Here is a 27,780-nt window from a genome sequence, read left to right as displayed (position 1 = left end):
TGAAAAGAGACATAGAGGAGCTCTCTGAGCATGTAGCCCAGGCCGGTATGACCCTGACCTTGAGTAGCAGCTTACCCTCACCAAGAATGATGCTACAATATGAAGACAAGATGATCAATTTCAACAATTGGCTTAAGTATTGGTGTCATTCAAAGGGGATCCAATGCCTGTCAGCCTGGGATGACATGCTCAACAAGCCACAATGCTTCGCTAGGGATGGCTTGCACCTGTCACCCCTGGGCTTTTGGATATTGGCAAAGGCTCTTGCTACCCCCATAGTGCCTTTTTTAGGCAAGGCTCAAAAGACAAATCCACCTCTATAGGCATCACAAGGGATAAGAAACTAAGAGTAATGCTACTCAATGCCAGAAGTCTAAACCTCAAGATGCACGCACTCGAAACTCTCCTTAGCATGGAGAACATCAATAACTGTCCAGTAACAGAAACCTGGTTCAAGGCTCCCGAGAGCACCCCAGCACTACCAGGTTATACCTCATACCGTGCTTTTCGGCCCCAAAACTTGGACCAAACCACAAAAGGAGGGGGAGTATCAATATTCGTCAAACATACCCACACCTCCAGGTTGGTGGCACAGCACGAAGCATCAGAGACTATCCATGTGCAACTAACAGTGGATAAAACTGCCTTCCAGTTTATAGCCTGCTACAGACCACCCTCCCAAATCCAGGAACCCCACTCGGCCTTCCTGAGAACACTGGAAAATATGAAGGTCTCTCCAAACACCATTATATTGGGTGACTTCAACTACCCAAACATAGACTGGGAGCATTACTCTAGCTCCAACACCCTAGCCCAAAGGTTCCTAGAATTTATAAACTCAAATGCTATGGAACAACTTGTTACCACTCCCAAAAGGGGAAAACATACTGGACCTGATCATCACCAACATGGGGACTCTATGCTCCAGACCAGAAGTGTATCCCTCACTGGTAAGATCAGACCATAAACTAATCTCACTGGATATTCACATCCCGACCCCACCCCCTGCCCAGAAAACCACAGTGAAAAACTTCTCTAAAGCAAATTTCACACTCCTCAAAACCGAGGTGGAATCCTTCAAAGCCCCCGGGCCTGTGGAAAATATGGCCCAGACTGCAGAATCCTTTATAAACGCATTCTATGAACACCTTCAGGAATGCATGGATCTTGCAATCCCAAATAAAACCAAGACCCAATCCTCCAAAGGCAGATGTCTTGTCTGGTGGTCCCCAGCCATAAACAAACTATACAATAGAAGGAGGAAGCTACTACATGATAGAGCAAAATCCCAAAAAGGGAAGGCATCTCTGATCAGTATTAGCAAAAAACTACGGGCACTCATAAAATCGTCTAAGGCCAGCTTCGAGAGAAAAATTGCACAGGACACAGGATAATCACAAGGCTTTCTTTAGTTATGTTAGGAACCTGGGTGGGAATTCCCAGATATGCTCAGAATTAGTCGAAAATGACAAAAAATACACTGAACCCACAGACATTGCCAACATCCTAGCTGACAGGTTCAGCGCAAACACCCCCCCCTCCCCACCAAAAGGGCAACTATCTATCCCAGCAGAGTGCTGCCCCCCTGACATCTCAGATGCTCAGGTAAGAGCCGCCCTCTCCAAAGCAAAAAACACAGCATCAATGGGACCAGATGGTGTCCCGGGCTGCGTCCTTCATGAACTCCAAGAAGAGCTAAACCCAAACATAAAACTACTGTTCAATCTCGGACTTACTACAGGATATGTACCCAAAGAGTGGCGTACAGCAACAGTGGTCCCTCTCCACAAAGGTGGTGCCTCAATGGATCCTGGAAACTATCGCCCCATAAGCCTGACTAGCTTGGTCTGCAAAGCTATGGAAAGGATCATCATGGACCTCATAAATAAAGATATTGGGGACCTACAGACACTGGATTCTACCCAGTTCGGCTTTGTTAAGGGCAGATCCTGCCTCTTAAACCGGGTCGATTTCTTTGAAAGAGCCACCAAGGCCATTGACGAGGGGAAGGTGGTCCACACAGCCTACCTGGACCTTGCAAAAGCCTTCGATACAATACCCAACTCGGGCATTATAGATAAGCTCACCAGCTTAAATGTAAACCCCTATGTCACTAGATGGGTTGCAAACTGGCTCAAGGACAGAACCCACATGGTTAGAATTGCTGGAGCCATGTCACACTCCAAACCAGTTACAAGTGGCATCCCACAAGGCTCAGTCCTGGGACCTCTCTTGTTTGGTATATATTTTTCGGAGGTACAGGCCAACACGGAAGGACTGTGGCTGACCAAGTTTGCAGATGACTGCAAACTGGGTGCCATAATCGACTCTCCAGCTGACACAAGCATCCTTCAAAAGGGCCTCATAGAAACAGATAACTGGTGCCAGAGCCATGGCCTCAAGCTAAATGCCAAAAAGTGTATAGTCATCCCCTTTGGCAAAAACAAAGTGCCCACAAATTACCACATAGGTGGTAATCCATTAAGTACAGAAGAAGTAATTAGGGACCTGGGGACCCAAGTTGATAGCAATCTCTCATTTGACAACCACGTGTCCAAAGTGGTTAGAAGAACATTTTATATAGCCCACCTAATCATGAAGGGATTCACATCTAGATCAGGGGAGGTCATCGTGCCTCTTTACTCATCCCTCATTAGGCCCATAATTGAGTACAATGCCTTTTTTGGGATGTACCTTACCAGACACCTGCAGCAACTGGAAAGACCCCAAAAGTACCTCACCAAGAGGATCAAAGGGCTCAAACAGATGCCATATGCTTCCCGGTTAAAGAAACTCCAGCTCTACTCAGTGGCATACCGCCTGCTCAGAGGCGATCTGTGCCTGACGTATAAAGCCATGTCCAACCCGGAATTAATGGACATGCTGCACCTCAGAAAATCCAAATCCCATCGAGCTACCCGCTCGAGAGACTTGAACCTCAGCACTGAAATAAATAGGACATGCTGGAGGGACAGATTCATAACCCAGAGGCTCCCTTCACTCTGGAATAAAATCCCAGTCCAGTTTAGGCAGAGTCCCTCATTGACTCTCTTCAAGAGGAATCTTGATGAGTGGATGGGAGATTGTAGGTTTACCCCGGGTATCACTTCTGTGTCACTGTTAGACAGAGGCACAGTATACTAACCTCAAAAAAGGGCATAGCAAAATTAATTTAAAATGGGTGGCGAAAGCCAAACACACTCTGGCTAGGCTTATAAATGCCTTAGGGAAGATAGCCTAGTATGAACCTATAACCTATAATTAAGGAAGGAGATTGAGCAATGAGGGACCAATATTCCTAAGCACACACTGAGTTATAGGGAACTATCGAGGATGTAAGTAAAGCAGCATATGTCCCCTCACTCTGGAAGAACTCTTTTATCACCCCTTTACACAAAGTCGGCAGTAACATAGACACTATTAACTTCCATCCTTTAGCTATTCTCTCACCTCTTTCTAAAAACCTCAGAAACTGCATTCATCACCAACTCTTGCCATACTTAACACACAATCATCAACATGGCTTCAGGCCTGGCCACAGCACTACCACTGCTCTTCTGTCCTTCCTTGACACCATTAATCATGCTTGCGACTCTGGGAAAACCATAGCCACCCTTTACTTAGATCTTTTCAAAGTCTTTGACACTGTCTCACATCCTCTGCTCTTATCTCAACTTTCCTCCCTCAGTTTCTCTCCTTCCTCCATAGCCTGGTTTACAAGCTATCTGTCAAGTAGACAACAAGCTGTTAAGTGGAAAAATTCCACTTCATCCTTTCTCAACAATCCCTCCAGCGTCCCCCAAGGCTGTATTCTCGGCCCCTTACTTTGCAATATTTTCATTAATAATGTTCACAAATCCATAGATAATGCTACACTAATCCAGTATGCTGATGATTCCACAATCATCTGTACAGCAAACTTACCTGCTCCCCCTCTTATGTATGGTACCCCTCTACTTACTCATCTCCAGTTTATCCTAAAACACAAACTGGAAGCCTGCTATAACAAAGTCTGTAAATTTGTTACAGGGTCCAAATACTCCACCCATCACTGCCATTCCCTCCAGTCTCTAAACTGGCTCGAGCTTCCTAATTACCTGAAATTCATACAACTCACCACTGCTCACAAACTCATATTCCAACCCTCCATCTGCCCCTCTCTTTCATCTATCTTAATCCCTTACCTCCCCATTCATACTCTTAGATCTGAAAACCAAAACCTCCCTAAAATCTATAAGCCCCTATGCCATCCTAGCCAATTACTTCTATCACACTCCTTAGCTAAACTATGGAATTTTCTCCCCCTTCCCTCTGCTGTACTCACAACCACTCTAATTTCAAATCTCTCCTCCATTCTTACCTTACCTCAAAATGGGACTGTTCCTACTCTCTTCCTACCTAAATTACACTGTAGGCTCTTTCAAACCTCCCTTCAATCTCATCTGCTGTACTATCACCTCTGATCATTAACATTATTGTTAGAACAAACACTAAACTTGTATAAACACTTTATGACTTTTAATTATATTGTCTGTATTACTTTTAACTTTATCTATATTTTCACATTTGTGTTTTTTAAATGTATACCCCCCCGATTTTGTATTTGTATTTTAAATTGTATATTTTTGCTTTTGTATACTGTATATTCCATACTGCACTTATGTTGTATTCTGTGAACTGCTTTTGGAGCTTTTCTCCACGGGCCTCCACTGATAATGGGCTGTGCTTGGCCCAGTGGACTTCCCCGGTCATCAAACTTGAAATAAATAAATAAGTCCTGGGAAATATTGAACAAGTAGAGACAGAGTTCATCCAATAAAAGAGAAAAGATTAAAGGGAGAAGGGGAAGATGGGGAACTAGCAGACAGGAGGAGAAAAAGAGGGGAGACAAGGCATGAAAGTGAGAGAGAAAATTAAAAAATAAATAAATAGGAGGCAGTGGAAGGGAAAATCTGTAGAGTCATCAGAAGCAGGAGGACATTGCATCAGTCAGACTGCTGCATAGACAGAAGGACAAAGAAGGCGTAAAGACAGAGGAATGAAGCGGATAACTGTCTAACCTAAGAGACAGAGGGGTTGATATCGCAAAATTTGGGAGTTTAACCCAGTTAAGACAACCAGGCCTATCAGAAACTGTAAAAGGAAAAAAGTCAGAGTTTGTATACTATAAGAAATTAAGTGAAAAATAAGGAAAGAAAATAAACTAATTATGACAGAATATCCTGTAGTTAGTATAGACCTTGTTAATAGAGAAGAGGGAGGGGGGTGGTCATAATGTTCCAGAAATGGGTGAAAATAGAATAATGAGGGCAGCTAAAAAACGTAGGAAAAGAAGATGGTTAATATGAAAGAGCTCAAACACAGGAGGTAGCTAGAACATAGGAAATACATGTGTTTCTAATAAAGAAATGGGGGGATTGGTGCCACCATTTTCAGAGGATGGGAAAGAGAGGAAAGACTGAGTGTATAGGAGGGAAATTTAATAAAACACTAAATGCAAATGTTTAAATGAATGGGAGGAGTTCAAGACTGATTTAAAAAGACAGAATGAATTAAAGTAAATGAGAAGCAAAATATATGAGGGTAGATGCCTGGAGCAAATGGATCTAGTGGGGAATGCACTTCATCTTCCCAGGGAAGAAACTTGGCCATGACAGCAGTCCAGTTGGATATGCAGTCAAGGAGATAGGTCTAGGGAGGGATAAATGTAATGAAATACAATAAAGAGACACACCCAACCACAGTAAGGATTGGAATCCAGCTGCAGGTAGGTAAAGAATGGAAGTGTGATAACATAAAATGGAGAGATACAAAGGATAAAAAGAGGTGGGTAAAAGAATGGATATAAAGGACTGTAGAGGAGAACCAACAGGACAAAGAAAATCTAAGCGTCCAGTGATGAGATCAGATCAATGCAACAGCAAGGGGGCAGATTAACCTTCTGGAAGCCTCAAAATGAACTTGTAAAGATTCAGAAGAATCACAAGCTGGAAATGTTTAGGTTACTGAGGATTGCAGACGGAAAGAGGAGACAACGAAGGAAGAGAAACAAAGAGATAAGGAAAAGTAGTGCATGGAAGCCACTGGTGGGAAACTAAAAGAGGCAAAATAAAAGAAGAGCCAAAGCTGATAAGAAAAAGAGATGGCACAGTTTCAGAAAGAAAAGTTTGCGCGAGACATGACATTTTTTGAGGAGATATGTCAGACTTCAATATAGGATGTATGGTGTGAACTGAAGGAAGTTGAAACAGATGTGTTAGGTAACACTGTTACAGAAATGGAAATAAACAGAGCAATTAAAGGACAGAATATGGAAAAGCAATGGGATCAGAGGGATACCTCACAGGATTCTTTGAAGCTAAGGAGAATGCTGTGCTGGCAAAAACATCAGTATAGGAAATCTTGACTGAAAAGTGCCAAAATCCAAGTGTGGGCAGAGGGGGGCAGCATTTGCCAAAATGAAGACAACTGTTGTCAGTATAAGCATCCTGAAACTGATTGCAGTTATAAACAACATTGAAAAAGTATTGGCAGAAGTATTAGTATGCAGAATTTAGAAACCAGTGCCCGACCATGTCTAAGGGGAGCAGGCAGGATTTGTAAAAGGAAAACTCTTAACTGATACCCTGTGTCAACCACTTAAATCCATGGTGAGACAGCAATCTAACAAAAAGGGGCAGTGCAGGCCTATGCAATTCGACATCGCAAAGACCTTTGCCTCCTTTGAATGGAAGTTACTTTATAGAATACTGGAAAAGACAGGAAGTAGATAAGGATTTGTAAACTGCATAAATAACAACTCCACACCAAAAATAATGCTAAATGGGCAGGACACTGAATGACTGGAGTTTAGGGAGGCATCAGACAAGGACGTACACTTCATCCAAGCCTGAGCATGAAAGTCAGGACAGCTCTGATGAAATCCAATGAAATGCATGGGGGAGCCAGCACCTTTCTCCCTATCCAAAGATTATTGTATATTAATTAAAGATAACCCACCATCAGCGGTGATACAGTATTAGAGAAGTTTAACCACTTCAGTAAGGCCATAGGAATATAATGTAACCTAAAAATGGTGATGTTTAGAACAGGAAACATAAGTAAGACTGAATAACAAGGTCTGCTGATAAATTGCTGAAGAATCTAGAAGCAAAGTTCCTAGGAATGGAGGTACAGGAAATGGTTTCCAAAACTGGGAAGATAAACTGTGGAAATGGAAGAAGAGACTAAAAGTCTGTTAGGAAAATGATGCAGAAAAGCTTATATATTAGCAGGCAGGCTAAGGGTCATGAAAATGATCATCAGCCTGAAGCTGAGCTACCTTTTATGGCATATAGCAGTGACAGGTAAAGGAAAAATCATGATGAAGATCCAAAAGAAGTGTGACACTTTCTTATTGGGATGAAAAGTACCCAGGATCGCAATGAAACAAAGCAATATATACAGCATTACTCAGATCACACCAAAAATAACAAGGTGGATTAACAGTAGTTTGCTCTTCTGGGCTGAAATACTGCAAAGTGTGAACAACAAACTTGAAATAACTACATCTCACTCTTAAATGTGTCCTGCCTTATCATCAAATCCTATTTGGTAGGGGGATTCTCAAAACCTTTTTTTAATGTCTTGTTAGTGGGTAATTGGGCATCTCCCACTTGCTGTACTGTCAGAGTTTGATGACAAAGAGTCCTCCAGTTATTAGTTGTAACTGACCTACTCCCCTAGAAGTCATCAGAGATAAAGTCACTGCTAAAGCCTTGTTGATGTAAGTCTTGTTAACTGTTGGAGCTACTCTGGGGACAGACATTTCTTCTTGTTGCTGACTATAAACACATGTAGGAAGACGATTGCAGTTAGAAAGTACATTTTCAATTATTTTTGAAATAGGATTAGTGAGATGACCCCTACACTTTAACCTTATTTTAAATGTTTCTGCTTCTTGACAGAACTGTATGTCATTTGCTTTAAATTTATTTTCCCTGACTTATACACTCTTTTAAGTTTTACTTGCCAGGTCTGTGGCATATAGAGATAAAGCCCAGACTGTGGTACAGGTGACCTGGGGTTCTGTGGGGGATGAACTGCAAGAGATGGGAGTCATCAGGCATTGCTGGCTCACGCATCTAGGGGAAAAGGTGGTGGTTTGGCTCACCATTTAGATGATACCTAGCAGGTGCACTGGATGTTACATACATAGAACATGGACCCAGGGAGCTCATGCTGCTATTACACAGAGGCACATACTACAGGGATGTAGTGTGTGGTAGCATGCTCCTCATTCAAGCATCTTGCAGCGGAGCTTAGAGAGATCCTGAAAGGGAAGGGTGCTCCACCAGTGGTGGTTAGGCCTGCCCACAGGTCCAGCAAGATAGTACACTCCCTAGTAGCCAGCTGTAACCCTGGGAAATTAATTGTCTGCTTGGGCTTCCCAGTCAGGAACAGATGGGCTGGAGGACTCCTGTTGGGCCCAAGAATGCTTGACTCTTGTCCCAAATGAGTGAAATGGCTAGATGAGTACAAGTAGAGGAAAAACTAGTGCTGGCTACATCCTAGATGGATGCAAAATATTTTGCTTAAAGAACCTCTACAAGCTTAAACTGAAGAAAACATATATTTTTATTCTAACTGTAGGCTCTGTGTTATACTATTGTCTATGTAGCATTCTAATCATTTCTAGTTTTATTTTGTTCTAAACCCAACATGATTTTTGTTATTATCAATTAAATTGTGTAAATGATTCTGTGATGGATTTTCTTTGCTCCTGCTTAAATGTATTTTATATGGCATTGTGCAAAGCTGCATGGAAAGTCGTCTTACCTGTCACATGTGCCTCTTTTATTTTTCTTATTTACATTTTGGGAATTCCCCTACTCTTTCTAGGGGGGGGGTCAGTTAGATAACCTTTTCACACTGACAGAGAGAACATTATGGCACAGCAGAGTATGTAGGATATGGATGGTGGCAGCAGAGTATGTAGGATATGGATGGTAGCTGCACTGTATGTAGGATATGGATGGTGGCAGCACTGTATGTAGGATATGGGTGGTGGCAGCACTGTATGTAGGATATGGATGGTGACAGCAGAGTATGTAGGATATGGATGGTGGCTGCACTGTATGTAGGATATGGATGGTGGCAGCACTGTATGTAGGATATGGATGGTGGCAGCACTGTATGTAGGATATGGGTGGTGGCAGCACTGTATGTAGGATACGGATGGTGACAGCAGAGTATGTAGGATATGGATGGTGGCTGCACTGTATGTAGGATATGGATGGTGGCTGCACTGTATGTAGGATATGGATGGTGGCAGCAGAGTATGTAGGATATGGGTGGTGGCAGCAGAGTATGTAGGATATGGATGGTGGCAGCAGAATATGTAGGATATGGATGGTGGCAGCACTGTATGTAGGATATGGATGGTGGCAGCACTGTATGTAGGATATGGATGGTGGCAGCAGAGTATGTAGGATATGGATGGTGGCTGCACTGTATGTAGGATATGGATGGTGGCAGCACTGTATGTAGGATATGGATGGTGGCAGCAGAGTATGTAGGATATGGGTGGTGGCAGCAGAGTATGTAGGATATGGATGGTGGCTGCACTGTATGTAGGATATAGATGGTGGCAGCAGAGTATGTAGGATATGGGTGGTGGCAGCAGAGTATGTAGGATATAGATGGTGGTAGCAGAGTATGTAGGATATGGATGGTGGCAGCAGAGTATGTAGGATATGGATGGTGGCTGCACTGTATGTAGGATATGGATGGTGGCAGCAGAGTATGTAGGATATAGATGGTGGCAGCACTGTATGTAGGATATGGATGGTGGCAGCACTGTATGTAGGATATGGATGGTGGCAGCAGAGTATGTAGGATATGGGTGGTGGCAGCAGAGTATGTAGGATATGGATGGTGGCTGCACTGTATGTAGGATATGGATGGTGGCAGCAGAGTATGTAGGATATGGGTGGTGGCAGCAGGGTATGTAGAATATAGATGGTGGCAGCAGAGTATGTAGGATATGGATGGGTGGCAGCAGAGTATGTAAGATATGGATGGTGGTATCAGAGTATGTAGGATATGGATGGTGGCTGCACTGTATGTAGGATATGGATGGTGGCAGCAGAGTATGTAAGATATGGGTAGTGGCAGCAGAGTATGTAGGATATGGATGGTGGCTGCACTGTATGTAGGATATGGATGGTGGCAGCAGAGTATGTAGGATATGAATGGTGACAGCACTGTATGCTGGATATGGATGGTGACAGCAGAGTATGTATGATATGGATGGTGCTCTCGGTGATGCTGTTAAACACTCTGTTGGTATGTCAGTTCAAGTGAAAGAGATTACTTTTGGAGGTTTGGTTGATGATATGTTTATTTAACTGGTTAATGAGCATAAGCCTACTAAATATTTGGCACTGCCCTGGAAAGAAGCAGTTGAACAATGCCTGCAACAGATGGTAAATATGTTGGACGTGCCACAGATGGTTAATATGCTGGCTGTCTCACACATGGTTAGTATGCTGGCTGTCCCACAAATGGTGATTATGTTGGATGTGCAACAAATGGAAGAGTATGTTGGATTTCCCACAAATGTGCCACAAATTGAGAGTATATTGGATGTGCCACAAATGGGGAGAGTATGTTGGATGTACCAAAAATTGAAAGTATATTGGATGACACAAAATATTTTTTGATTTAACATCTTTAATTATCTGAAGAAAACTTTGCCTGTACCCTGATAGTCAAGTGGTATTGAAGGAGAACACTGGGAAGGAAAATTCCATTTCTCTTGCAAGGACTGTATGTAGGATATGGATGGTGGCAGCAGAGTATGTAGGATATGGGTGGTGGCAGCAGAGTATGTAGGATATGGATGGTGGCTGCACTGTATGTAGGATATAGATGGTGGCAGCAGAGTATGTAGGATATGGGTGGTGGCAGCAGAGTATGTAGGATATAGATGGTGGTAGCAGAGTATGTAGGATATGGATGGTGGCAGCAGAGTATGTAAGATATGGATGGTGGCAGCAGAGTATGTAGGATATGGATGGTGGCTGCACTGTATGGAGGATATGGATGGTGGCAGCAGAGTATGTAGGATATAGATGGTGGCAGCACTGTATGTAGGATACGGATGGTGGCAGCACTGTATGTAGGATATGGATGGTGGCAGCAGAGTATGTAGGATATGGGTGGTGGCAGCAGAGTATGTAGGATATGGATGGTGGCTGCACTGTATGTAGGATATGGATGGTGGCAGCAGAGTATATAGGATATGGGTGGTGGCAGCAGAGTATGTAGAATATAGATGGTGGCAGCAGAGTATGTATGATATGGATGGTGGCAGCAGAGTATGTAAGATATGGATGGTGGTAGCAGAGTATGTAGGATATGGATGGTGGCTGCACTGTATGTAGGATATGGATGGTGGCAGCAGAGTATGTAAGATATGGGTGGTGGCAGCAGAGTATGTAGGATATGGATGGTGGCTGCACTGTATGTAGGATATGGATGGTGGCAGCAGAGTATGTAGGATATGAATGGTGACAGCACTGTATGCTGGATATGGATGGTGACAGCAGAGTATGTAGGATATGGATGGTGCTCTTGGTGATGCTGTTAAACACTCTGTTGGTATGTCAGTTCAAGTGAAAGAGATTACTTTTGGAGGTTTGGTTGATGATATGTTTATTTAACTGGTTAATGAGCATAAGCCTACTAAATATTTGGCACTGCCCTGGAAAGAAGCAGTTGAACAATGCCTGCAACAGATGGTAAATATGTTGGATGTGCCACAGATGGTTAATATGCTGGCTGTCTCACACATGGTTAGTATGCTGGCTGTCCCACAAATGGTGATTATGTTGGATGTGCAACAAATGGAAGAGTATGTTGGATTTCCCACAAATGTGCCACAAATTGAGAGTATGTTGGATGTGCCACAAATGGGGAGAGTATGTTGGATGTACCAAAAATTGAAAGTATATTGGATGACACAAAATATTTTTTGATTTAACATCTTTAATTATCTGAAGAAAACTTTGCCTGTACCCTGATAGTCAAGTGGTATTGAAGGAGAACACTGGGAAGGAAAATTCCATTTCTCTTGCAAGGACTTATGCTTTTGCTGTCAAGCAGCAAATTATTATAATGTGCAGAGTCTGAGCTTCTCTCATGATATATATTACTTCCAAGGCTGATACTTCTGTTAAAAGATGCTGTTTGCGCGGCAATAGTGTTGTTAGGATTTAAGATACAGGATGTCATGTCCCTGATTCATCTTGCATTCATCTGTGATTTAACATTTGAAAACATTTTTCTGTTAGAACAGTTGTGGCTGCTTAAGACTTTAAAACTGGACGAAAGTGCCAGTTCGCTTTTTTTTTCATAAATGTAAAATGAATAATGAACTAAAAATGACTATGTAATTGAAGAAGGTTTAAAAACACTAAGTGTGTTTTAAAATGCTTTGTCATAAAATATATCTATTAAACATCTGTCTGATGGCAAATACCTTTGACAGGCACTTACAAATTATTAATCTTTTGGTATCAAATAAAAACATGGATTAAGTTCCTAATACTGAAAATATAAACAGAATAAATAGTGCCAGCAAGATACTGGGGGCAGTGAAAGATGCATTATTTTTGTATTTGGGACTCTTATTTAATTATTGATAGTGACAAATGTAGATGCCAGCAGAATAGGGGACAGGGACATGCTTTTTTTAAATTATGCTCCGTATGTTCAAATTGTTCATAGCCTGGGCATTTACAGTTTGACTGTTAAACCCTTGTACATTACTATGATTCAGAAATTGATAATGTTAATAAAAGAGTGTGTTGTAGAATTAAATGAGGTTTCTGAATTTCTTTTGTAATTGTCATGGTGTTAGTGAGGAGGACATTGTAAAATTTCATTATTACTAAAGAATACAATGGTTATTTTTTTCCCCAAATTAATCATCAATATGATGGTTTGGAGGGCAAAGATGTGGAAGGGGAAATTTGAATGTTCTGCTATGGAAATATATGCTACTTCTATTGCCAGATATAGTCAGCTGTAGAAAATAAAAAAACCATAAGAGAAGATGAAACTTGAAACATGGCAGTAGTAGACAAAATTAAAGGAAAGGAATACTTTAATTATTATAACCCCCCCATATTAACGTACTCCTGCATATTACTCCTAATCCCATGTTTGCACTTTACCTTAGAAAAAACATTTCTGTAACACTACCACTACAGAAGAGAGACTTCACTTACAGAGACACACAAACAGACCCACACACACATGCATAAACACAATCACAAAACACTAGCCCCTTACCTAAACTACACAGTAACTCTAAAGTGCAGTTTTGTACCTACCATAAATGTAGATGTTTGAGTGCTCATACAGCTGCAGTCATTACAGATGGGTTATCCTGCCATCAGGCGGGTCCTCGGTCGGCCGAATTCCAAAGTCTAGGTCCGGCATCGGTTGTCGTCGCTTCTTCCCTGACGTCAGTGCGGCAGGGGTATAAAAGAGGCAGCCAACGCCATTTTCTTCAGTTTTTCTTGCCCCAGATGTCAGGTGCCCCCAGAAGGAAGGCAAAACATAAATTTATGCAAACATGCAATATAGAATAATCAAAAAACAGTAGTTGCAAGCAAATACACCATAAGAGAATACCCCAAATAGGTTGTATGATAAGGTGTTTGACATAAGGCCTGTCCTAAGAGGGGACGGAGGGGGGGGTAACCTGGACTGCAGCTGTATGAGCACTCGAACATCTACATTTATGGTAGGTACAAAACTGTACTATGTTCATCGTGCATGCAGCTGCAGTCATTACAGATGGGAAGAATCCCAAAGCTAAGTAGGGGTGGTAGGCACTAAGTGGAACTAGGAGGAGTGAGGATGCCCTGCAAGACTGCTGTGGCAAAACCCGCTCTAGATTTAGAGTATAGTGGAAGGTGATAGTGCTTGGAGAAAGTGTGCACTAAACTCCAAGTGGCTGCTTCCAAAATGTCCTTGGTAGGGCCCCCCTGAGGAAACCTGCAGAGGTAGCTGTGGCCCTGGTGGAGTGGGATCTGATGCATGCAGGCACAGTTTTTCCATGAAATGAGTAACAAAAGCGTATGCAGTGGGCTATCCATTTTGAAATTGTCTGTTTGGAAATAGCCTTTCCTTGAGCACCTGTAGCATAGGACACAAAGAGTTGCTTGGATTTCCTGAATGGCTTTGTCCTGTCCAAATAATAACGAAGTTGTCTGTGAATGTCCAAGGAATGTAGTAGACTTTCCCCTTTGTTTTGTGGATTAGGATAAAAGGTAGGTAAGTGGATAGTCTGATTCAAAGCTACTCTGGATACTACCTTTGGCATAAAGTTAGGGTTGGTTCGTAAGGAAACTCTGTCCTGATGGAAAATGATAAATGGTTGCACAGCCATGAGGGCCTGTAGCTCTGAAACCATGCATGCTGAGGTGATAGCCAGAAGAAAGGCTGTTTTCCATGACAAGCACTGTAACTCTGAAGAAGCTGGCTCGAAGGGAGGAAGGGTCAGCTTTTCTAATACGAAGTTGAGGTCCCAAGCAGGGACTGGTGGTTTCCTTGGCAATTTTATATTCTTTGCCCCTCTGAGGAACTGCCTTAAGAGAGGATGAGAGAATAAAGGAGGATCTGTGTTGTATTGTGCAGAAATGGCTGAAGCGTGGATCTTGATGGAGGAGAAGGAAAGTCCACTGTTTAACATATCAGCTAGGTACTGTAAAATTTGAGGTATATTTATTACCCAAGGATTCTGGCCCTTTTCTTGATTCCAGGCACAAAATCGTTTCCATTTGGCGGAGTAGGCTTTTCTAGTAGAAGGTCTTCTGGCCTCCAAGAAGACATCCTGCACCTCCTTGGAGAGGAGAGTCTGTTGGGAAATCAAGGAATTCTCCATGCAGCTAGATTTAGGGTTTTGAGCTGGCTGTGAAGGGTTTTGTAGTTGTGCTGGGACAACAGAAGAGGGACTAGAGGTAGGATCCATGGTGGGGAATGTGTCAGGCTCTTCAGGAGCGGATACCAGTGTTGCCTTGGCCAGTCTGGAGCAATGAGAATCATTTTCAGCCTCTCTGCTCTGGCTTTTAAAAGAACTTTGTGCAGCAGAGGAAGAGGCGGGAAGGCATAGACTGTCAATGTTGTCCAATTGAAAGAAAGTGCGTCCACTTTCCAGGCCTGTGGATGATAGGTCCTTGAACAAAATTTTTTCAACTGGTAATTTCTGTGGGTAGCAAAGAGATCTATGTCTGGCTGTCCCCATGCCTGAGTTATCTTTGTGAAAACTTGAGGATGCAACTTCCATTCATGTGGATCTGTCATATTTCTGCTTAGGTTGTCTGCCAGTGTGTTCTCCTTCCCTGGCAGGAATTGTGCCTGTAGTTGAATTTGCAATTCCAGTGCTATGTTCCATAGAGTCATGGCTTGCCTGCACAGGGTGTATGAATGAGTTCCCCCCTGTTTGTTTATGTACCACATCACTGTGGTGTTGTCTGTCCTTATCAATAGCTGGCCTGGATGCAGTAGGTCTTTGAAGGTCATAATAGCATTTTGCACGGCAAAGCATTTCCTTTTGGTTGATGTGTAGGTGCTTCTCTTTTTGGGACAACTTTCCCTGAATGCACTGATCTGTCATGTGTGCTCCCCAGGCGTAGTCTGAGGCATCTGTTGTGATGATTTGAGTTGCTTGAGGTACACAGAAAGGGAGACCTGTGTTTCTTTAGCATGCTTGAGCCCACCACAAAAATTCCTTTTGAAGGCATGGAATGAGTGGTATAATTGTTTCCAAGCTGTGGCTGTGTTGAGACCATAAGTTTTTTAGCTACCATTGAAGTTTCCCCATATGCAGCTTTGCACATGGGATTAGTAGGATGCAAGATGCCATGAATCCCAGAGCCTGCAGGACTTTCCTTGCAGTTAGCCTGGTGAAAGTTGCCATTTTGCTGAAGTATTGAGACAGTTGCCCTTGTTTGTCTGGCGTGAGGTAGGCCATCTGGGTGGTTGTATTCAAGCTGGCACCCAGGAAAATTATTTGTTGAGAGGGTATTAGTTTTGATTTCTTTTTGTTGACTGTGTATCCCAGGAAGTTCAGCAGTTTTATTACAAACGCCAGGTGCTGCAGTAGTATGTCCTTGCTGTCCGCTTGGATCAGGCAGTCGTCCAGATATGGGTAGATTTGTATTCCTTGTAGTCTGCAGAAGGCGATTACTGATGCCAGGTGAAAAATTATATTGTGCTGCTCTCTGCTTACTTCTGCTTGCTTGCTTGCTTACTGTGGGATTTGAAGTCTTCTTAAGACACACAGTCTTGCTGTGCTGTTTACTGCTGAATCAGAGACACATCATGACTCCATCTGTCAAGCCTTTCAAATTGCACACTGATAAAGAAATATATTTTGCAGCTATAAGCACAGTTACAGATAACTTATTTTATAACAAACCACACGTAGTCTGTCAGATTTGTAGCATATATTTACAAAGTTTTCCTTCATTACAGATATGAATGATGACTTCTACAAAATACCTCTCTCTGTCCTTCTCTCTGTCCTTCTCTCACATAACTGAATTACTACAATAGCTAAATACATAGCTAGTCACGCACACAAGAGGTTGTTATTTCCTCAGTATATTTTTCTGGCCTTCTATGGGAAGTCACATAATGTCTGTTTTAGACTTTTCTATTGTCCTTTTGTGATGTAAGCACTTTTGCTGATGTGAGGATGCCATTCTGAAAGGAAACATCTGTATAAGCTGTTCCTACTGGAAAATACATCACGTATTGCTGAATTTATAAAAGGATGTCTGTTAATAGATATTTGTTCTGCAAACATGAGAAAATCATATAATCCTTGCTTTCCAATATTGCTTTGTTAGGCTTTTCTTTTGATGCTGTGAAGAGAAGCCTGTCTGTTATACATATAGTATGAATGCACATTTTACATTGCTAAACTCTATACATATATTCAAGCAAACTTTTTATTCTATAATTTATCTTTCAGCATATTTATATTCATAATATCTAACAATTCCCTCTGTTTTTAAACATACTCAAAACATTCCATATAAAAACACATTATTTTTATATAAAACCTTTAGTCTTTTTTGATACAAGTCAAAATGCAATTTTACATAGTTAATACAATGATATTAAAGTATTACTACCAAAACTGAATGTATTTAACAACTTTTTCTTTTGCAGACCATTCTGTGAAAATATTTTATCAGTTATGAGCTGTGTCTGTTTTAATTTTACTTGATTAATTTATTATTTTGCAATCACATAATTTAATTTATGACTTACAATTGTTTCATTAACTCTTAACTATGTGCTACTGCAAGCATTTATACACTGTTAAAAATATACAGTTTTAATGTCATTTTAACCATCACATTGTGTTCATGTCTCTGAACTGCTCAATAACATCTTGGTAAAATATTGAACTGGGCTTAGATACACAGACTGTTTGCTATTTATGCATTTCAATTTACTAAGTACCCTGGACCCATTGTTTTCTTTAAATATGTTTTTTTACACATATTCATTACTAGACATTAATTTCATTTGTACTGAATTCTTGTGCATTTGTACATACAAAGACTATCATTTGTACTGAAATTTTTTACATTTGTACATACAAAGACTGTAAAGTACATTTAGTCTAATCTTACAAATTTAATAACATTAATATTAAGCACAATCTTGGAAAATGTTTGTCTCTTTAGAAATATCTAGTGGAATTGCCACCAAATGCATATGTCCTGTTATTTTAAACTACATACTCAGCAATTAAAAACATTGATGCTTTTTTATACCAACATTGTTTTGCCAAAAACATATTAAAAATAGTGACCAATCTTGTTCAATTTTTTTACATATCTTTACTCTCTTTTGTATAGCTGTAATCAATTTTAAGCCATCTCTTGTTTTTTAAACCATCTCTTGTATAGCTTTATAGTTTAACAGGTTGTAAATACAATTTAATGCTAAACAATACAATAATAACCATTATGATAGCTATTAACAACTTGTAAAATATCTTATCCTGTCAGGTTTAATCCAGTTTACCAGTATTTCTAATACACTAATACCTGTTTTTTCCTCTCATAAAAGAGTATTGTCAAGAAGGAATGAGATATTTTTTCCTGTAGCTTTATTTTAGACCCTTGTGCACTACTGCTTATACAGTCAGTGTAAAACTGAGAAAGTACCCCTCCCCCTGTAGTACTGCACTATTGTTTAGCTGCTTTATGCTGTGAAAATAGAATGTATGTTAGCCCAACACTTTGGTTATACATTTATTTTATTAGGTTACTAAATAAAGCTTTCACTGTATATTACCTCTAGTAGGTATTTACACCCTCCTGCACAATTGATTTGAACTGTATATATACTATAGCCCATTTGCTGGCTGTACTTGATGCAACTGAAGTTTTTTTTTGTCCTTTTAACATTTACTTGCAAACAGATTATAAGTGACATCTATGCACAATTGTGACATTTTATTACAATTACCAAATAGTGTTGCTTGTAAACATTTTAACAAGTATTTTTTAATAACAATGATGCTTTAGAAAAACTCAAGCTACTTGCCTGGCAATCAGTCTTGTTGTTTATCTTGCCTTTCCAGCATTTCCTGTAACTATTCATTCAGTCTAGGAAGGTCTGAGCTTACATTTTATATTCTGTAAACTATAGTTAATTCTTTTGGCATTTTTCCTTTAATGTGATTGTGATTTGCATAACTATGCATTTATACAACATAAATAGACATTATTTTACAACTACCTTACATGGATTTCAGTATTTTTTTTTTAATTATTTATTTAACTATTTAACTGTCCTGCTATTAATTTTACAAAAACTGTTTGACTAATACCATCTGTGATTTTATTTATTTTTAAAATTCAGAACTTTAACTGTTTGGTGTTACTATACAATTATAACATATGTTTATTTATATTTGCTGTTGTCTGCCTTTTGCTTTTGTGCATTGTAAACAAATGTACTCTAGATGACAAGAACACACATGCATGTCTGTCTTGTATATGTATATCTTTATACAAGCATGTCATGTCCCTACCATCCTAGCATGCATGCTTAACCATTTTCAAAACATAAACATATTATAAAATATATTTCTTTTGCACAGATTAACTGTGTATGCAGGACATTTTTAGTCTTTGTCAGTTCAGCTAATTTATTCCCTTTATCCTGCAACTGCAGTTGAATTTCCTGTGATGTTGCATGGTCTTTCTGACATTCTTTAGTAAGCCATTCTGCTGAATTTGAAACTCCTATGCACGTTTGAAAAGATGTGTGTATAACTTGTCTAAGCTTCCTAAACTCATTATGTCTGTCTTTTAGAAGTTTACTACATTCCTTTGTAACAAAATGTACTAGAGTTTCTATCAGTAACTGATTTGACTGTTGTTGCAACTCTGAAATAGACCTTTTGCATCTGGTGACAGAACATAACTGTCTAACATTTGAATATAATGTCAACATAATAACTTTTCTTGGTTCTTTACCTTTACAATTTTTGTCTGTACAGTCTAACCTTTGGATAATGTCATGCACTGTATTTTTATGACATTGTATACACAATAAACATTTTTATACCACACAGGATTTTATTTCAGATACCAGTCAAATATTATAATCCATTCGCATAATGCCTTACTATCAAATTGCAATTCATTTGCATAATGCCTTACTACTAACTTGCCCTAATAAGGTTTTACATTTACAAATATGCTGTATATACATTTCTTCTGTTATTATTATTACATCTATGGCATTCATACTGTATGTAACACAGAATAATTTTCTTACCAGTCAACAGACAGGCAGATGGCCAAGCTGCTTTACTGTAGATGGTTGAAAAGTTTCTGTAGTCACTTGTGAAGTTGGTACAGCAAAACTGGCAGATTCAGTCTTACAACCTCGTCTTGTACTTTTTCTGGAGAATTTATGGAACTGCTCCACCTTCCTGCAATGCAGTCTCACCGGATTTAGACGTCTATTAAACTGTATTGCTACAAACTGTTGAAAACTGTAGAAATCTGAAGTACTTTACATAAACGTTACTGTGCTTTTACAGGAGTGACATTACCCATTCATCACGGCAGGGTCACCATTGAAAAATTATATGGAGCTCTCTGCTTACTTCTGCTTGCTTGCTTGCTTACTGTGGGATTTGAAGTCTTCTTAAGACACACAGTCTTGCTGTGCTGTTTACTGCTGAATCAGAGACACATCATGACTCCATCTGTCAAGCCTTTCAAATTGCACACTGATAAAGAAATATATTTTGCAGCTATAAGCACAGTTACAGATAACTTATTTTATAACAAACCACACGTAGTCTGTCAGATTTGTAGCATATATTTACAAAGTTTTCCTTCATTACAGATATGAATGATGACTTCTACAAAATACCTCTCTCTGTCCTTCTCTCACATAATTGAATTACTACAATAGCTAAATACATAGCTAGTCACGCACACAAGAGGTTGTTATTTCCTCAGTATATTTTTCTGGCCTTCTATGGGAAGTCACATAATGTCTGTTTTTAGACTTTTCTATTGTCCTTTTGTGATGTAAGCACTTTTGCTGATGTGAGGATGCCATTCTGAAAGGAAACATCTGCATAAGCTGTTCCTACTGGAAAAAACATCACGTATTGCTGAATTTATAAAAAAGGATGTCTGTTAATAGATATTTGTTCTGCAAACATGAGAAAATCATATAATCCTTGCTTTCCAATATTGCTTTGTTAGGCTTTTCTTTTTGATGCTGTGAAGAGAAGCCTGTCTGTTATACATATAGTATGAATGCACATTTTACATTGCTAAACTCTATACATATATTCAAGCAAACTTTTTATTCTATAATTTATCTTTCAGCATATTTATATTCATAATATCTAACACCAGGCATTCCGTAAACACTCTGGGTGCAGTAGATAAGCCAAAGGGCAATGCAGAGAATTGGTAGTGGGTTGAACCTGCAAGAAATCTGAGGTATCTTCTGCAATTTTGTCTAATAGGGACATGCAGGTATGCCTCCTTGAGGTCCAATGTTACCAGCCAAGACTCCTTGCCCAGCATGGGAAGAAGCTGCTGTAATGTGAGCATCTTGAATTTTGGCACCTGTAGATATGTGTTTAGGATGGATAGGTCTAAGATAGGTCTCCAATCTTTGTCTTTCCTTGGTACCAGGAGTAGTCTGGAATAAAACCCTTGACCTTGTTCTTTTGCAGGTACCTCTTGAATCGCTTTCATGTCCCTGAGAGCTGAAATTTGTTTTTGTGCCTCTGCCCTTTGATTTTGTGGCAGGTTTGGCATGCCTCTCATTTTTGGAAGGGTGTGAAAGTGGAATCTGTAGCCTCTGTCTATAATGTCCAGAATCCATTTGTCTTTCGTAACAATATGCCAATTTTTTGAGAATAATGCCAGTTTTCTGCCCAAAGGTGCTGCCATTAAGGCTTTTCTTGGCAGGTGTAGGGGGAAGTCATTGTGTCTGTTTTCTAAATGACTGTGATCTATCTTCTCCACCTCTTGGGGTTGGTGCTTGCCACTGTCTGGCTCTGAATGATCCTTGAGGTTGCCCTCTACCCCTTGGGCATCTGTATCTGACCCTTTGAGGTCTGTCCATGGCTGGAAAGGACCAATTTTTTGAAGGCCAGTTTCTGCTGAAACATGGAGGTTGTACCTGCAGGAAATCTTTCACTGTTTGCATTGATTTTTCTTTTTCCTCCATTTTCTTTAGTACCTCCTCAGCTTTAACACCAAACAATACATCTTTTTGAAGAGGTGCATCTAATAATTTAGCTTTGACATGATCTGGTAAGGTTTGCTCTTTGAGCCAAGCATGCCTACGTATAACAGACCCCATAACAGCAGCTCTACATGAGGCCTCTAAAGCATCAAAACCACACTGCAAGGTATGTTTACCTACTTGCTCTGCACCATGCAACAAATCCTGCAACTCTTTCAAATCTGGTTGTTCTGGTTGTGTCATTTTGCTTTTCAACTGAGATAACAAAAACTGTTGATACTTTAACATATGGAACTGACAGTTTAATGCCCTCATGGTTAAAGTGGCCGAGGTGTACACCTTTTTCCCCCACCTTTCTAAAGCTCTGGAATCTCTCTCTGAAGGTAATGGGTTTTTAGCAGTAGAGGCCTTAATTCCCTTGGGACCCTGTGAAATAGTTTCTGGGTCAGCAGTATGGCTTTTGTATAGGAACTGGTGAGAATCAGGAACCCGGTAATACCTGTCTGGTTTAACAGGAGCTGGAGGCAAAGAATCTGGATTAAGGCTGGCTTCTGTGTACACATCATCCAATATATCTAAAACAGGAGGGATAGCCAGGGGCCTATGCTGGGGGAGCAGAAGAAATTCCCTGGGCCTTTTCTTGGAATCTGAGTAATCTTGGCCTTCCCAGTGAAAGTGTTCCCTCAATGTATGCAGGGTTTCCCCAAAAGAGTAGTCCTCAGGGGGGGAGACCGGGGGAATAGACTCCTCTGCATCAGAGTCTTTGAAAGGAGAATAGGCATAATCCTGGTCCTCAGAATGTTCTGAGGTAATAGAAGCTTGATCTGAGGAAGGGTAGTCTTCCTCTAATCTGGGCCTTTTGTCAGAGGGGGGTTGAGAACTCCTGATAAGAGTAATCAAATCCTCAGCCATTTTAAGCATCTGCTTTTTAGGCATGGGGCCTTGAGAGGGGGTCTGAGGACCCTGTTTTTTGGTTTTCATGGCTGCTTTAGATTTAGTGAAAGCTTTAATAGAGAAGGAGGAAGGCCTGAAGACACCTCGAGAAATGGCAGGCCTGTCTAAATTCTGAGTTTCCCCACCAAGAGTGTCGTCGGTATCTGCAGTAGGAATGGGGACCGAGGAGCCTGCGACCTCGGGTACTGAAGACACCGGAAATGTAGTGTCATCGGTACTCAGGGGCTGTGTAGGTGCCTCGCTGAGCACCAGAGAACCGGTAGTCGGCCTTAGCGTGGTATCAGTAGTCGGTGCGGACCTCGTATGTCAGTCCTTATCTTTGCGTCTTTTGCTCAAAACTGGAGTCGGAGTATCCGATGACATAATATAATTACATTTTTTGCCAAAATAGTGAAGGGCGAACTCCGCCCGGCGCTTAATAGTGTGCTTGTTGAATCTAGCACAAAAACGGCAGGCCGAGACGTCGTGGTCTGGGCCTAAGCAAGGTATACAGAAAGAGTGGAAATCCTTATGCGGTATTTGCTTCCCACATGAAATGCAATTATTAACTTTGTCTGACATCGGTCTGAGGCAAGAAAAGTTTCCCCAACGGGGTACTTAGCTTTCAAGAAGACTTCGGCTGAAATACTTTCGTAAATCTCAGGAGCTGGCCGACTGGCACTTGCGAACTGCTTCTGCTTCGGGCACCGCGCGGCAAGAAAGACTGAAGAAAATGGCGTCGGCTGCCTCTTTTATACCTCTGCCGCACTGACATCAGGGAAGAAGCAATGACAACCGACGCCGGACCTAGACTTTGGAATTCGGCCGACCGAGGACCCGCCTGACGGCAGGATAACCCATCTGTAATGACTGCAGCTGTATGCACGATGAACATCCTATAAACAATCACATAAATACATTGCCACCCCTAACACCAGCCCACTTACCCGTGTCTACAAAATGAACTGTCAACAAAGTGAACTGTCAGTAAAATCAGCTGTCAACATTCTGATACAGCACTTAAATCAGTTGAGAATGTAAGTGCAGCTATATATATATATATATATATATATATATATATATATATATATATATATATATAGATATATATATAAAACTTATGCCAGCAGTCAAACTACAAAAGGTTGATAAATTGAACATCAACAAGCTACAACACATGTGCCAAGGAAGAACCTTTGCACATACAAATAAAAATAACATATTTTTTTATAGGGAGGAAAGCCCCCCTGCATCCCACACCCCCCTGATAATTGTATATACTACAGCACAGTCCTAGGGGAAAGGGAATAAACCCTAACCGGAGACTGTCATTTTCACACACCTGTCAATCATCTGCATATATTGACCAAATGCGGCCAACTAAAAACTTCCAAAACTAAGAACTGTTAAAACTGGAAACAATGGAGCCAACAGCGATAAAAAATATTCCAAACTGTTTTAATGTAAGCACTTTCGGCTCGGACCTTTCCAAGCCTTCATCAGACAAAACAGTAAACTACAAGCAACAATCAGTTAAATATCAGCATCCATTAAATTCTTAATTAATCTTTAAAGAAGATGTGCTTTAAAAATACCTTCATTTAACTCAATCTAAGGGATATACAAAGTATCAGCTAAAAGTACATTAAAAGTTACGTTTGCTCAATGTACATGGTGGGGTTACTATCTGATTACTATCAGTTAAATAAAAATATATTAATTATACTATTTCATATATGCATTATGTTCTAAAAAGTTTGTACATATAAATACATAAAAAATAATACATAAAAAATAATGCATAAAAAACATTATGCATAAAAAACATTATGAAAAACTCATCTATTTAAGGACAATAAATTTAGTACACATTTAATAGAAATGGCTTTGTTTAGTCCTGGATAAACCTGGGCATTAGTGAGAATTTGCCATTTAAGCTCATCCAGTTCAAGTCTTAACTGCCAAGGGCCGCCCCTAATGTCTAATGTTCTTTTTTGCAGTATTATGAATTTAAAAAGGTGTGCTGGATTATGAACAATGTGTTTAGCTAGAGCACTTCTTCTTTAAAGATTAATTAAGAATTTAATGGATGCTGATATTTAACTGATTGTTGCTTGCAGTTTACTGTTTTGTCTGATGAAGGCTTGGAAAGGTCCGAGCCGAAAGCGCTTACATTAAAACAGTTTGGAATATTTTTTATCGCTGTTGGCTCCATTGTTTCCAGTTTTAACAGTTCTTAAATGCGGCCAACTAAACAGATGTCAACCAGCAAGTATCATGGCCAAATGCAGAACATCTATATATATAAATATATATATATATATATATATATATATATATATATATATATATATATTTTTTTTTTTTTTTTTTTTTTTTTTTAATGTTTTAAATGTGTGTGTGTGTGCATATATATGTGTGTTTTTGGGGGGGGTGACAGTCTTGCACAACAAAAGTGAGTAATATTTTTCCGGAATATCTAAAGAAAAGCAAGAGTTGGATAGTGAATGTTTTAATAATGCTGTAACTATCTTCACGTCTAGTCTGAGATTATTATGCAAGAATATTATAGATGGGAACTATGGAAAGATTTGCATAATTCAGTCTGTACTCTTTCAAAAAGAGGCACTCAAGGTTTAATTGTTTCTAAGAATGTCAAGATTTTTATGGCACTTATTGCTTAATTAATTACTTGTAAAGGTTGCTGTGCTTTATAAATTCCTAGCAGAAGGATTGTGTATCTTACGTCATTCACAACAGCAAGAACCTTTGTTTTTACACAATGGGTGAGCAAGTTTTTCCTGTTGTGTTTTGATGGTACACAGAAAGTTTTGCAGTCTAGGTTACTATGAGTGTGATCTTCTATGAGAAATCTGATATTTTTGATACACACGTGTGACATATGTGATAATATTGTTTTTTTTTTTTTTCCTGTGTATAGTTTATTTGAAAAGGTAGAGCTGAAGAGGCTTTGTAACAGAAAGTGGAATATGTGAGATTTTTGGCTTGCCTTCTGTGGTAAATCACTAAGGATTGCAGTCAGTCAGTCAGTAATGGCAGGCATTAGAACATTAGAGTCTCTTATTTATTACTGTGGAGAAAATGCATGTTGGTGAAAACCCTGTCATTCTTGAGTACAGAAGTTTGAAGTGCGGCATCAGGTTAGCTTCTGACGAACGTTTGTGCACACACATCTATAAATATTATTGTTAGTTAAAGGCACTTGAATAATAAATTGCTTGGAATGTTTAAGAAATAATTTAATTACACATATTAGCCAAAGAAGTCAGAATAAGCAATATTAGCAAATATTTGCCTCAAGCTGGAGTAATGGAGCTGAACCAAGGTTATGATAAATTTAAGAAAATATAATATTTAAGTAAATGAGTTGACCCATGATAAAAGGTTCCCTACCTTTTATCATGGTTCAACTCATTTACTTGCCTTTCTTAAAGGGTACCTTTAAGTGTTATAAGTGTAACTGGTATAGGCTTATTAAGTTCCCTGGCTTTCTCTCTAAATATATTATAAACCTACTTTTCATTGCAATTCCTGTTTGTGTCATACTACTTTACCTTTAATTTGTCTATAAATAAACTGGCTAACATTACTCTAGTAAATTGTTGCCACGTAACTTGTAGCTACTCTTAACCAATGTTTTCATATTATGTCTAATTTGATCTAATTATTTAAACTGTATTTTTTTGTATTATTTTTAAAGATTGTAAAATTATTATTCTTAAAATGTTTTGAATATTTTTGGAGCTTTTCTCATAGGGTCTCCCCTGAAAATGAGCTCCTACCCAGTTGGACTTTCACAGTAATCAAATGTCAATAAATAAATAAATAAATGCATACTGTTTCTTTTTTATTCCCTGCTTCTTTTTGACTTTATTTTGTATCTTTTTTTATTTGTGTGTATGTTTGTGTGCATGGGTATAATATATATATATGGGTCTACTTCTATTCGCTGACAGCCCATTTCACTGAAACCCATTTCGTTGACAGCTCATTTCATTGACAAAAGTATTCAAGGCAAAAACCTGGGTTTTGCCCCCTCCCCACTGCTGTGCGACTGTGGAGTTGTTATATATAGTTGGGGGGGTGTGGGGGGCATAGCCCCCCACCTAGAATGTTTGTCAATGAAATGAGCTGTCAACGAAATGGGTTTCAGTGAAATGGGCTGTCAGCGAATAGAAGTAGACCCATATATATATATATATATATATATATATATATATATGTGTGTGTGTGTGTGTGTACTTCGAATCCCACGGTAGTGGTGCTGCGGGGAGGTATGCGTGAATGGGCATGCCTTCGTTGAAGGTTGTGCGTCAGGGCTGGTAACTCAGCACGTAAAAATCCACTACCAAACATTAGCGGACCGGAGTTCCACTGTGGCGACTCCTAACTGGGATAAGCTGAAAGACACAACAACAACTTCGAAATAAATATGTGTATATGTATAAAAAAGGTTATCTCATTTTGATGCATTGTGGGATATGTTTTACCTACCTAAACTACCACTGACTCAGAGTATTGCGATTTACCAGCATCAAGGGTAAACATTTTACATACTGAACCAGTTTAACTGTGGTATTTGTTCAGATACTGATGTATACTAGGTTTGCATAACTGTTTCTCTGGCTATGGCTTATTAATTACATCTGACGTAAACTGTCTGATGGCTCTGTTATCCATTGCTTCTTTAATGTCCACACACTCCCAGGTGTTTCATGAATAGGAATGACAGCTTGGTGATCCTAATCATACAGACAGATAATATAGCTGTTTTGTTTTTTATTTGTTTAATTTTTTGAATGTTTTTTTCTCCAGAAATGAGTCTTATTATTCTTGAAATGCATACACCAAAGGGAAAAAAATTAAAATAAATATGAATAATGTAATGCCATATAATACAATTTTAATATTCTAGGCATTTAAGAATAAACTACATTATGTTGAGGTGTAACTATCATACTGCAAACTGTCTTTTGGAATTCTACATTTATCTGCATGTAATCCACTTTAGCA

At 39.7% G+C, this 27,780-nt stretch overlaps 1 protein-coding gene across 2 annotated transcripts in view; it reads left to right on the top strand.

Moving 5' to 3' along the window:
• MATK (megakaryocyte-associated tyrosine kinase) overlaps nt 1–27,780 on the top strand; it is a 716,676-nt gene that overhangs the window by 623,043 nt on the left and 65,853 nt on the right. The gene's annotated exons all lie outside the window — the stretch shown is intronic.

The sequence above is a fragment of the Protopterus annectens genome, chromosome 13.part0, assembly GCF_019279795.1.
Source record: "Protopterus annectens isolate FY-2018-M chromosome 13.part0, PAN1.0, whole genome shotgun sequence".
Taxonomy (NCBI): domain Eukaryota; kingdom Metazoa; phylum Chordata; order Ceratodontiformes; family Protopteridae; genus Protopterus; species Protopterus annectens.
Note: the sequence above shows the minus strand (reverse complement) of the source record. Positions and strands in the feature narration are given on the sequence as shown.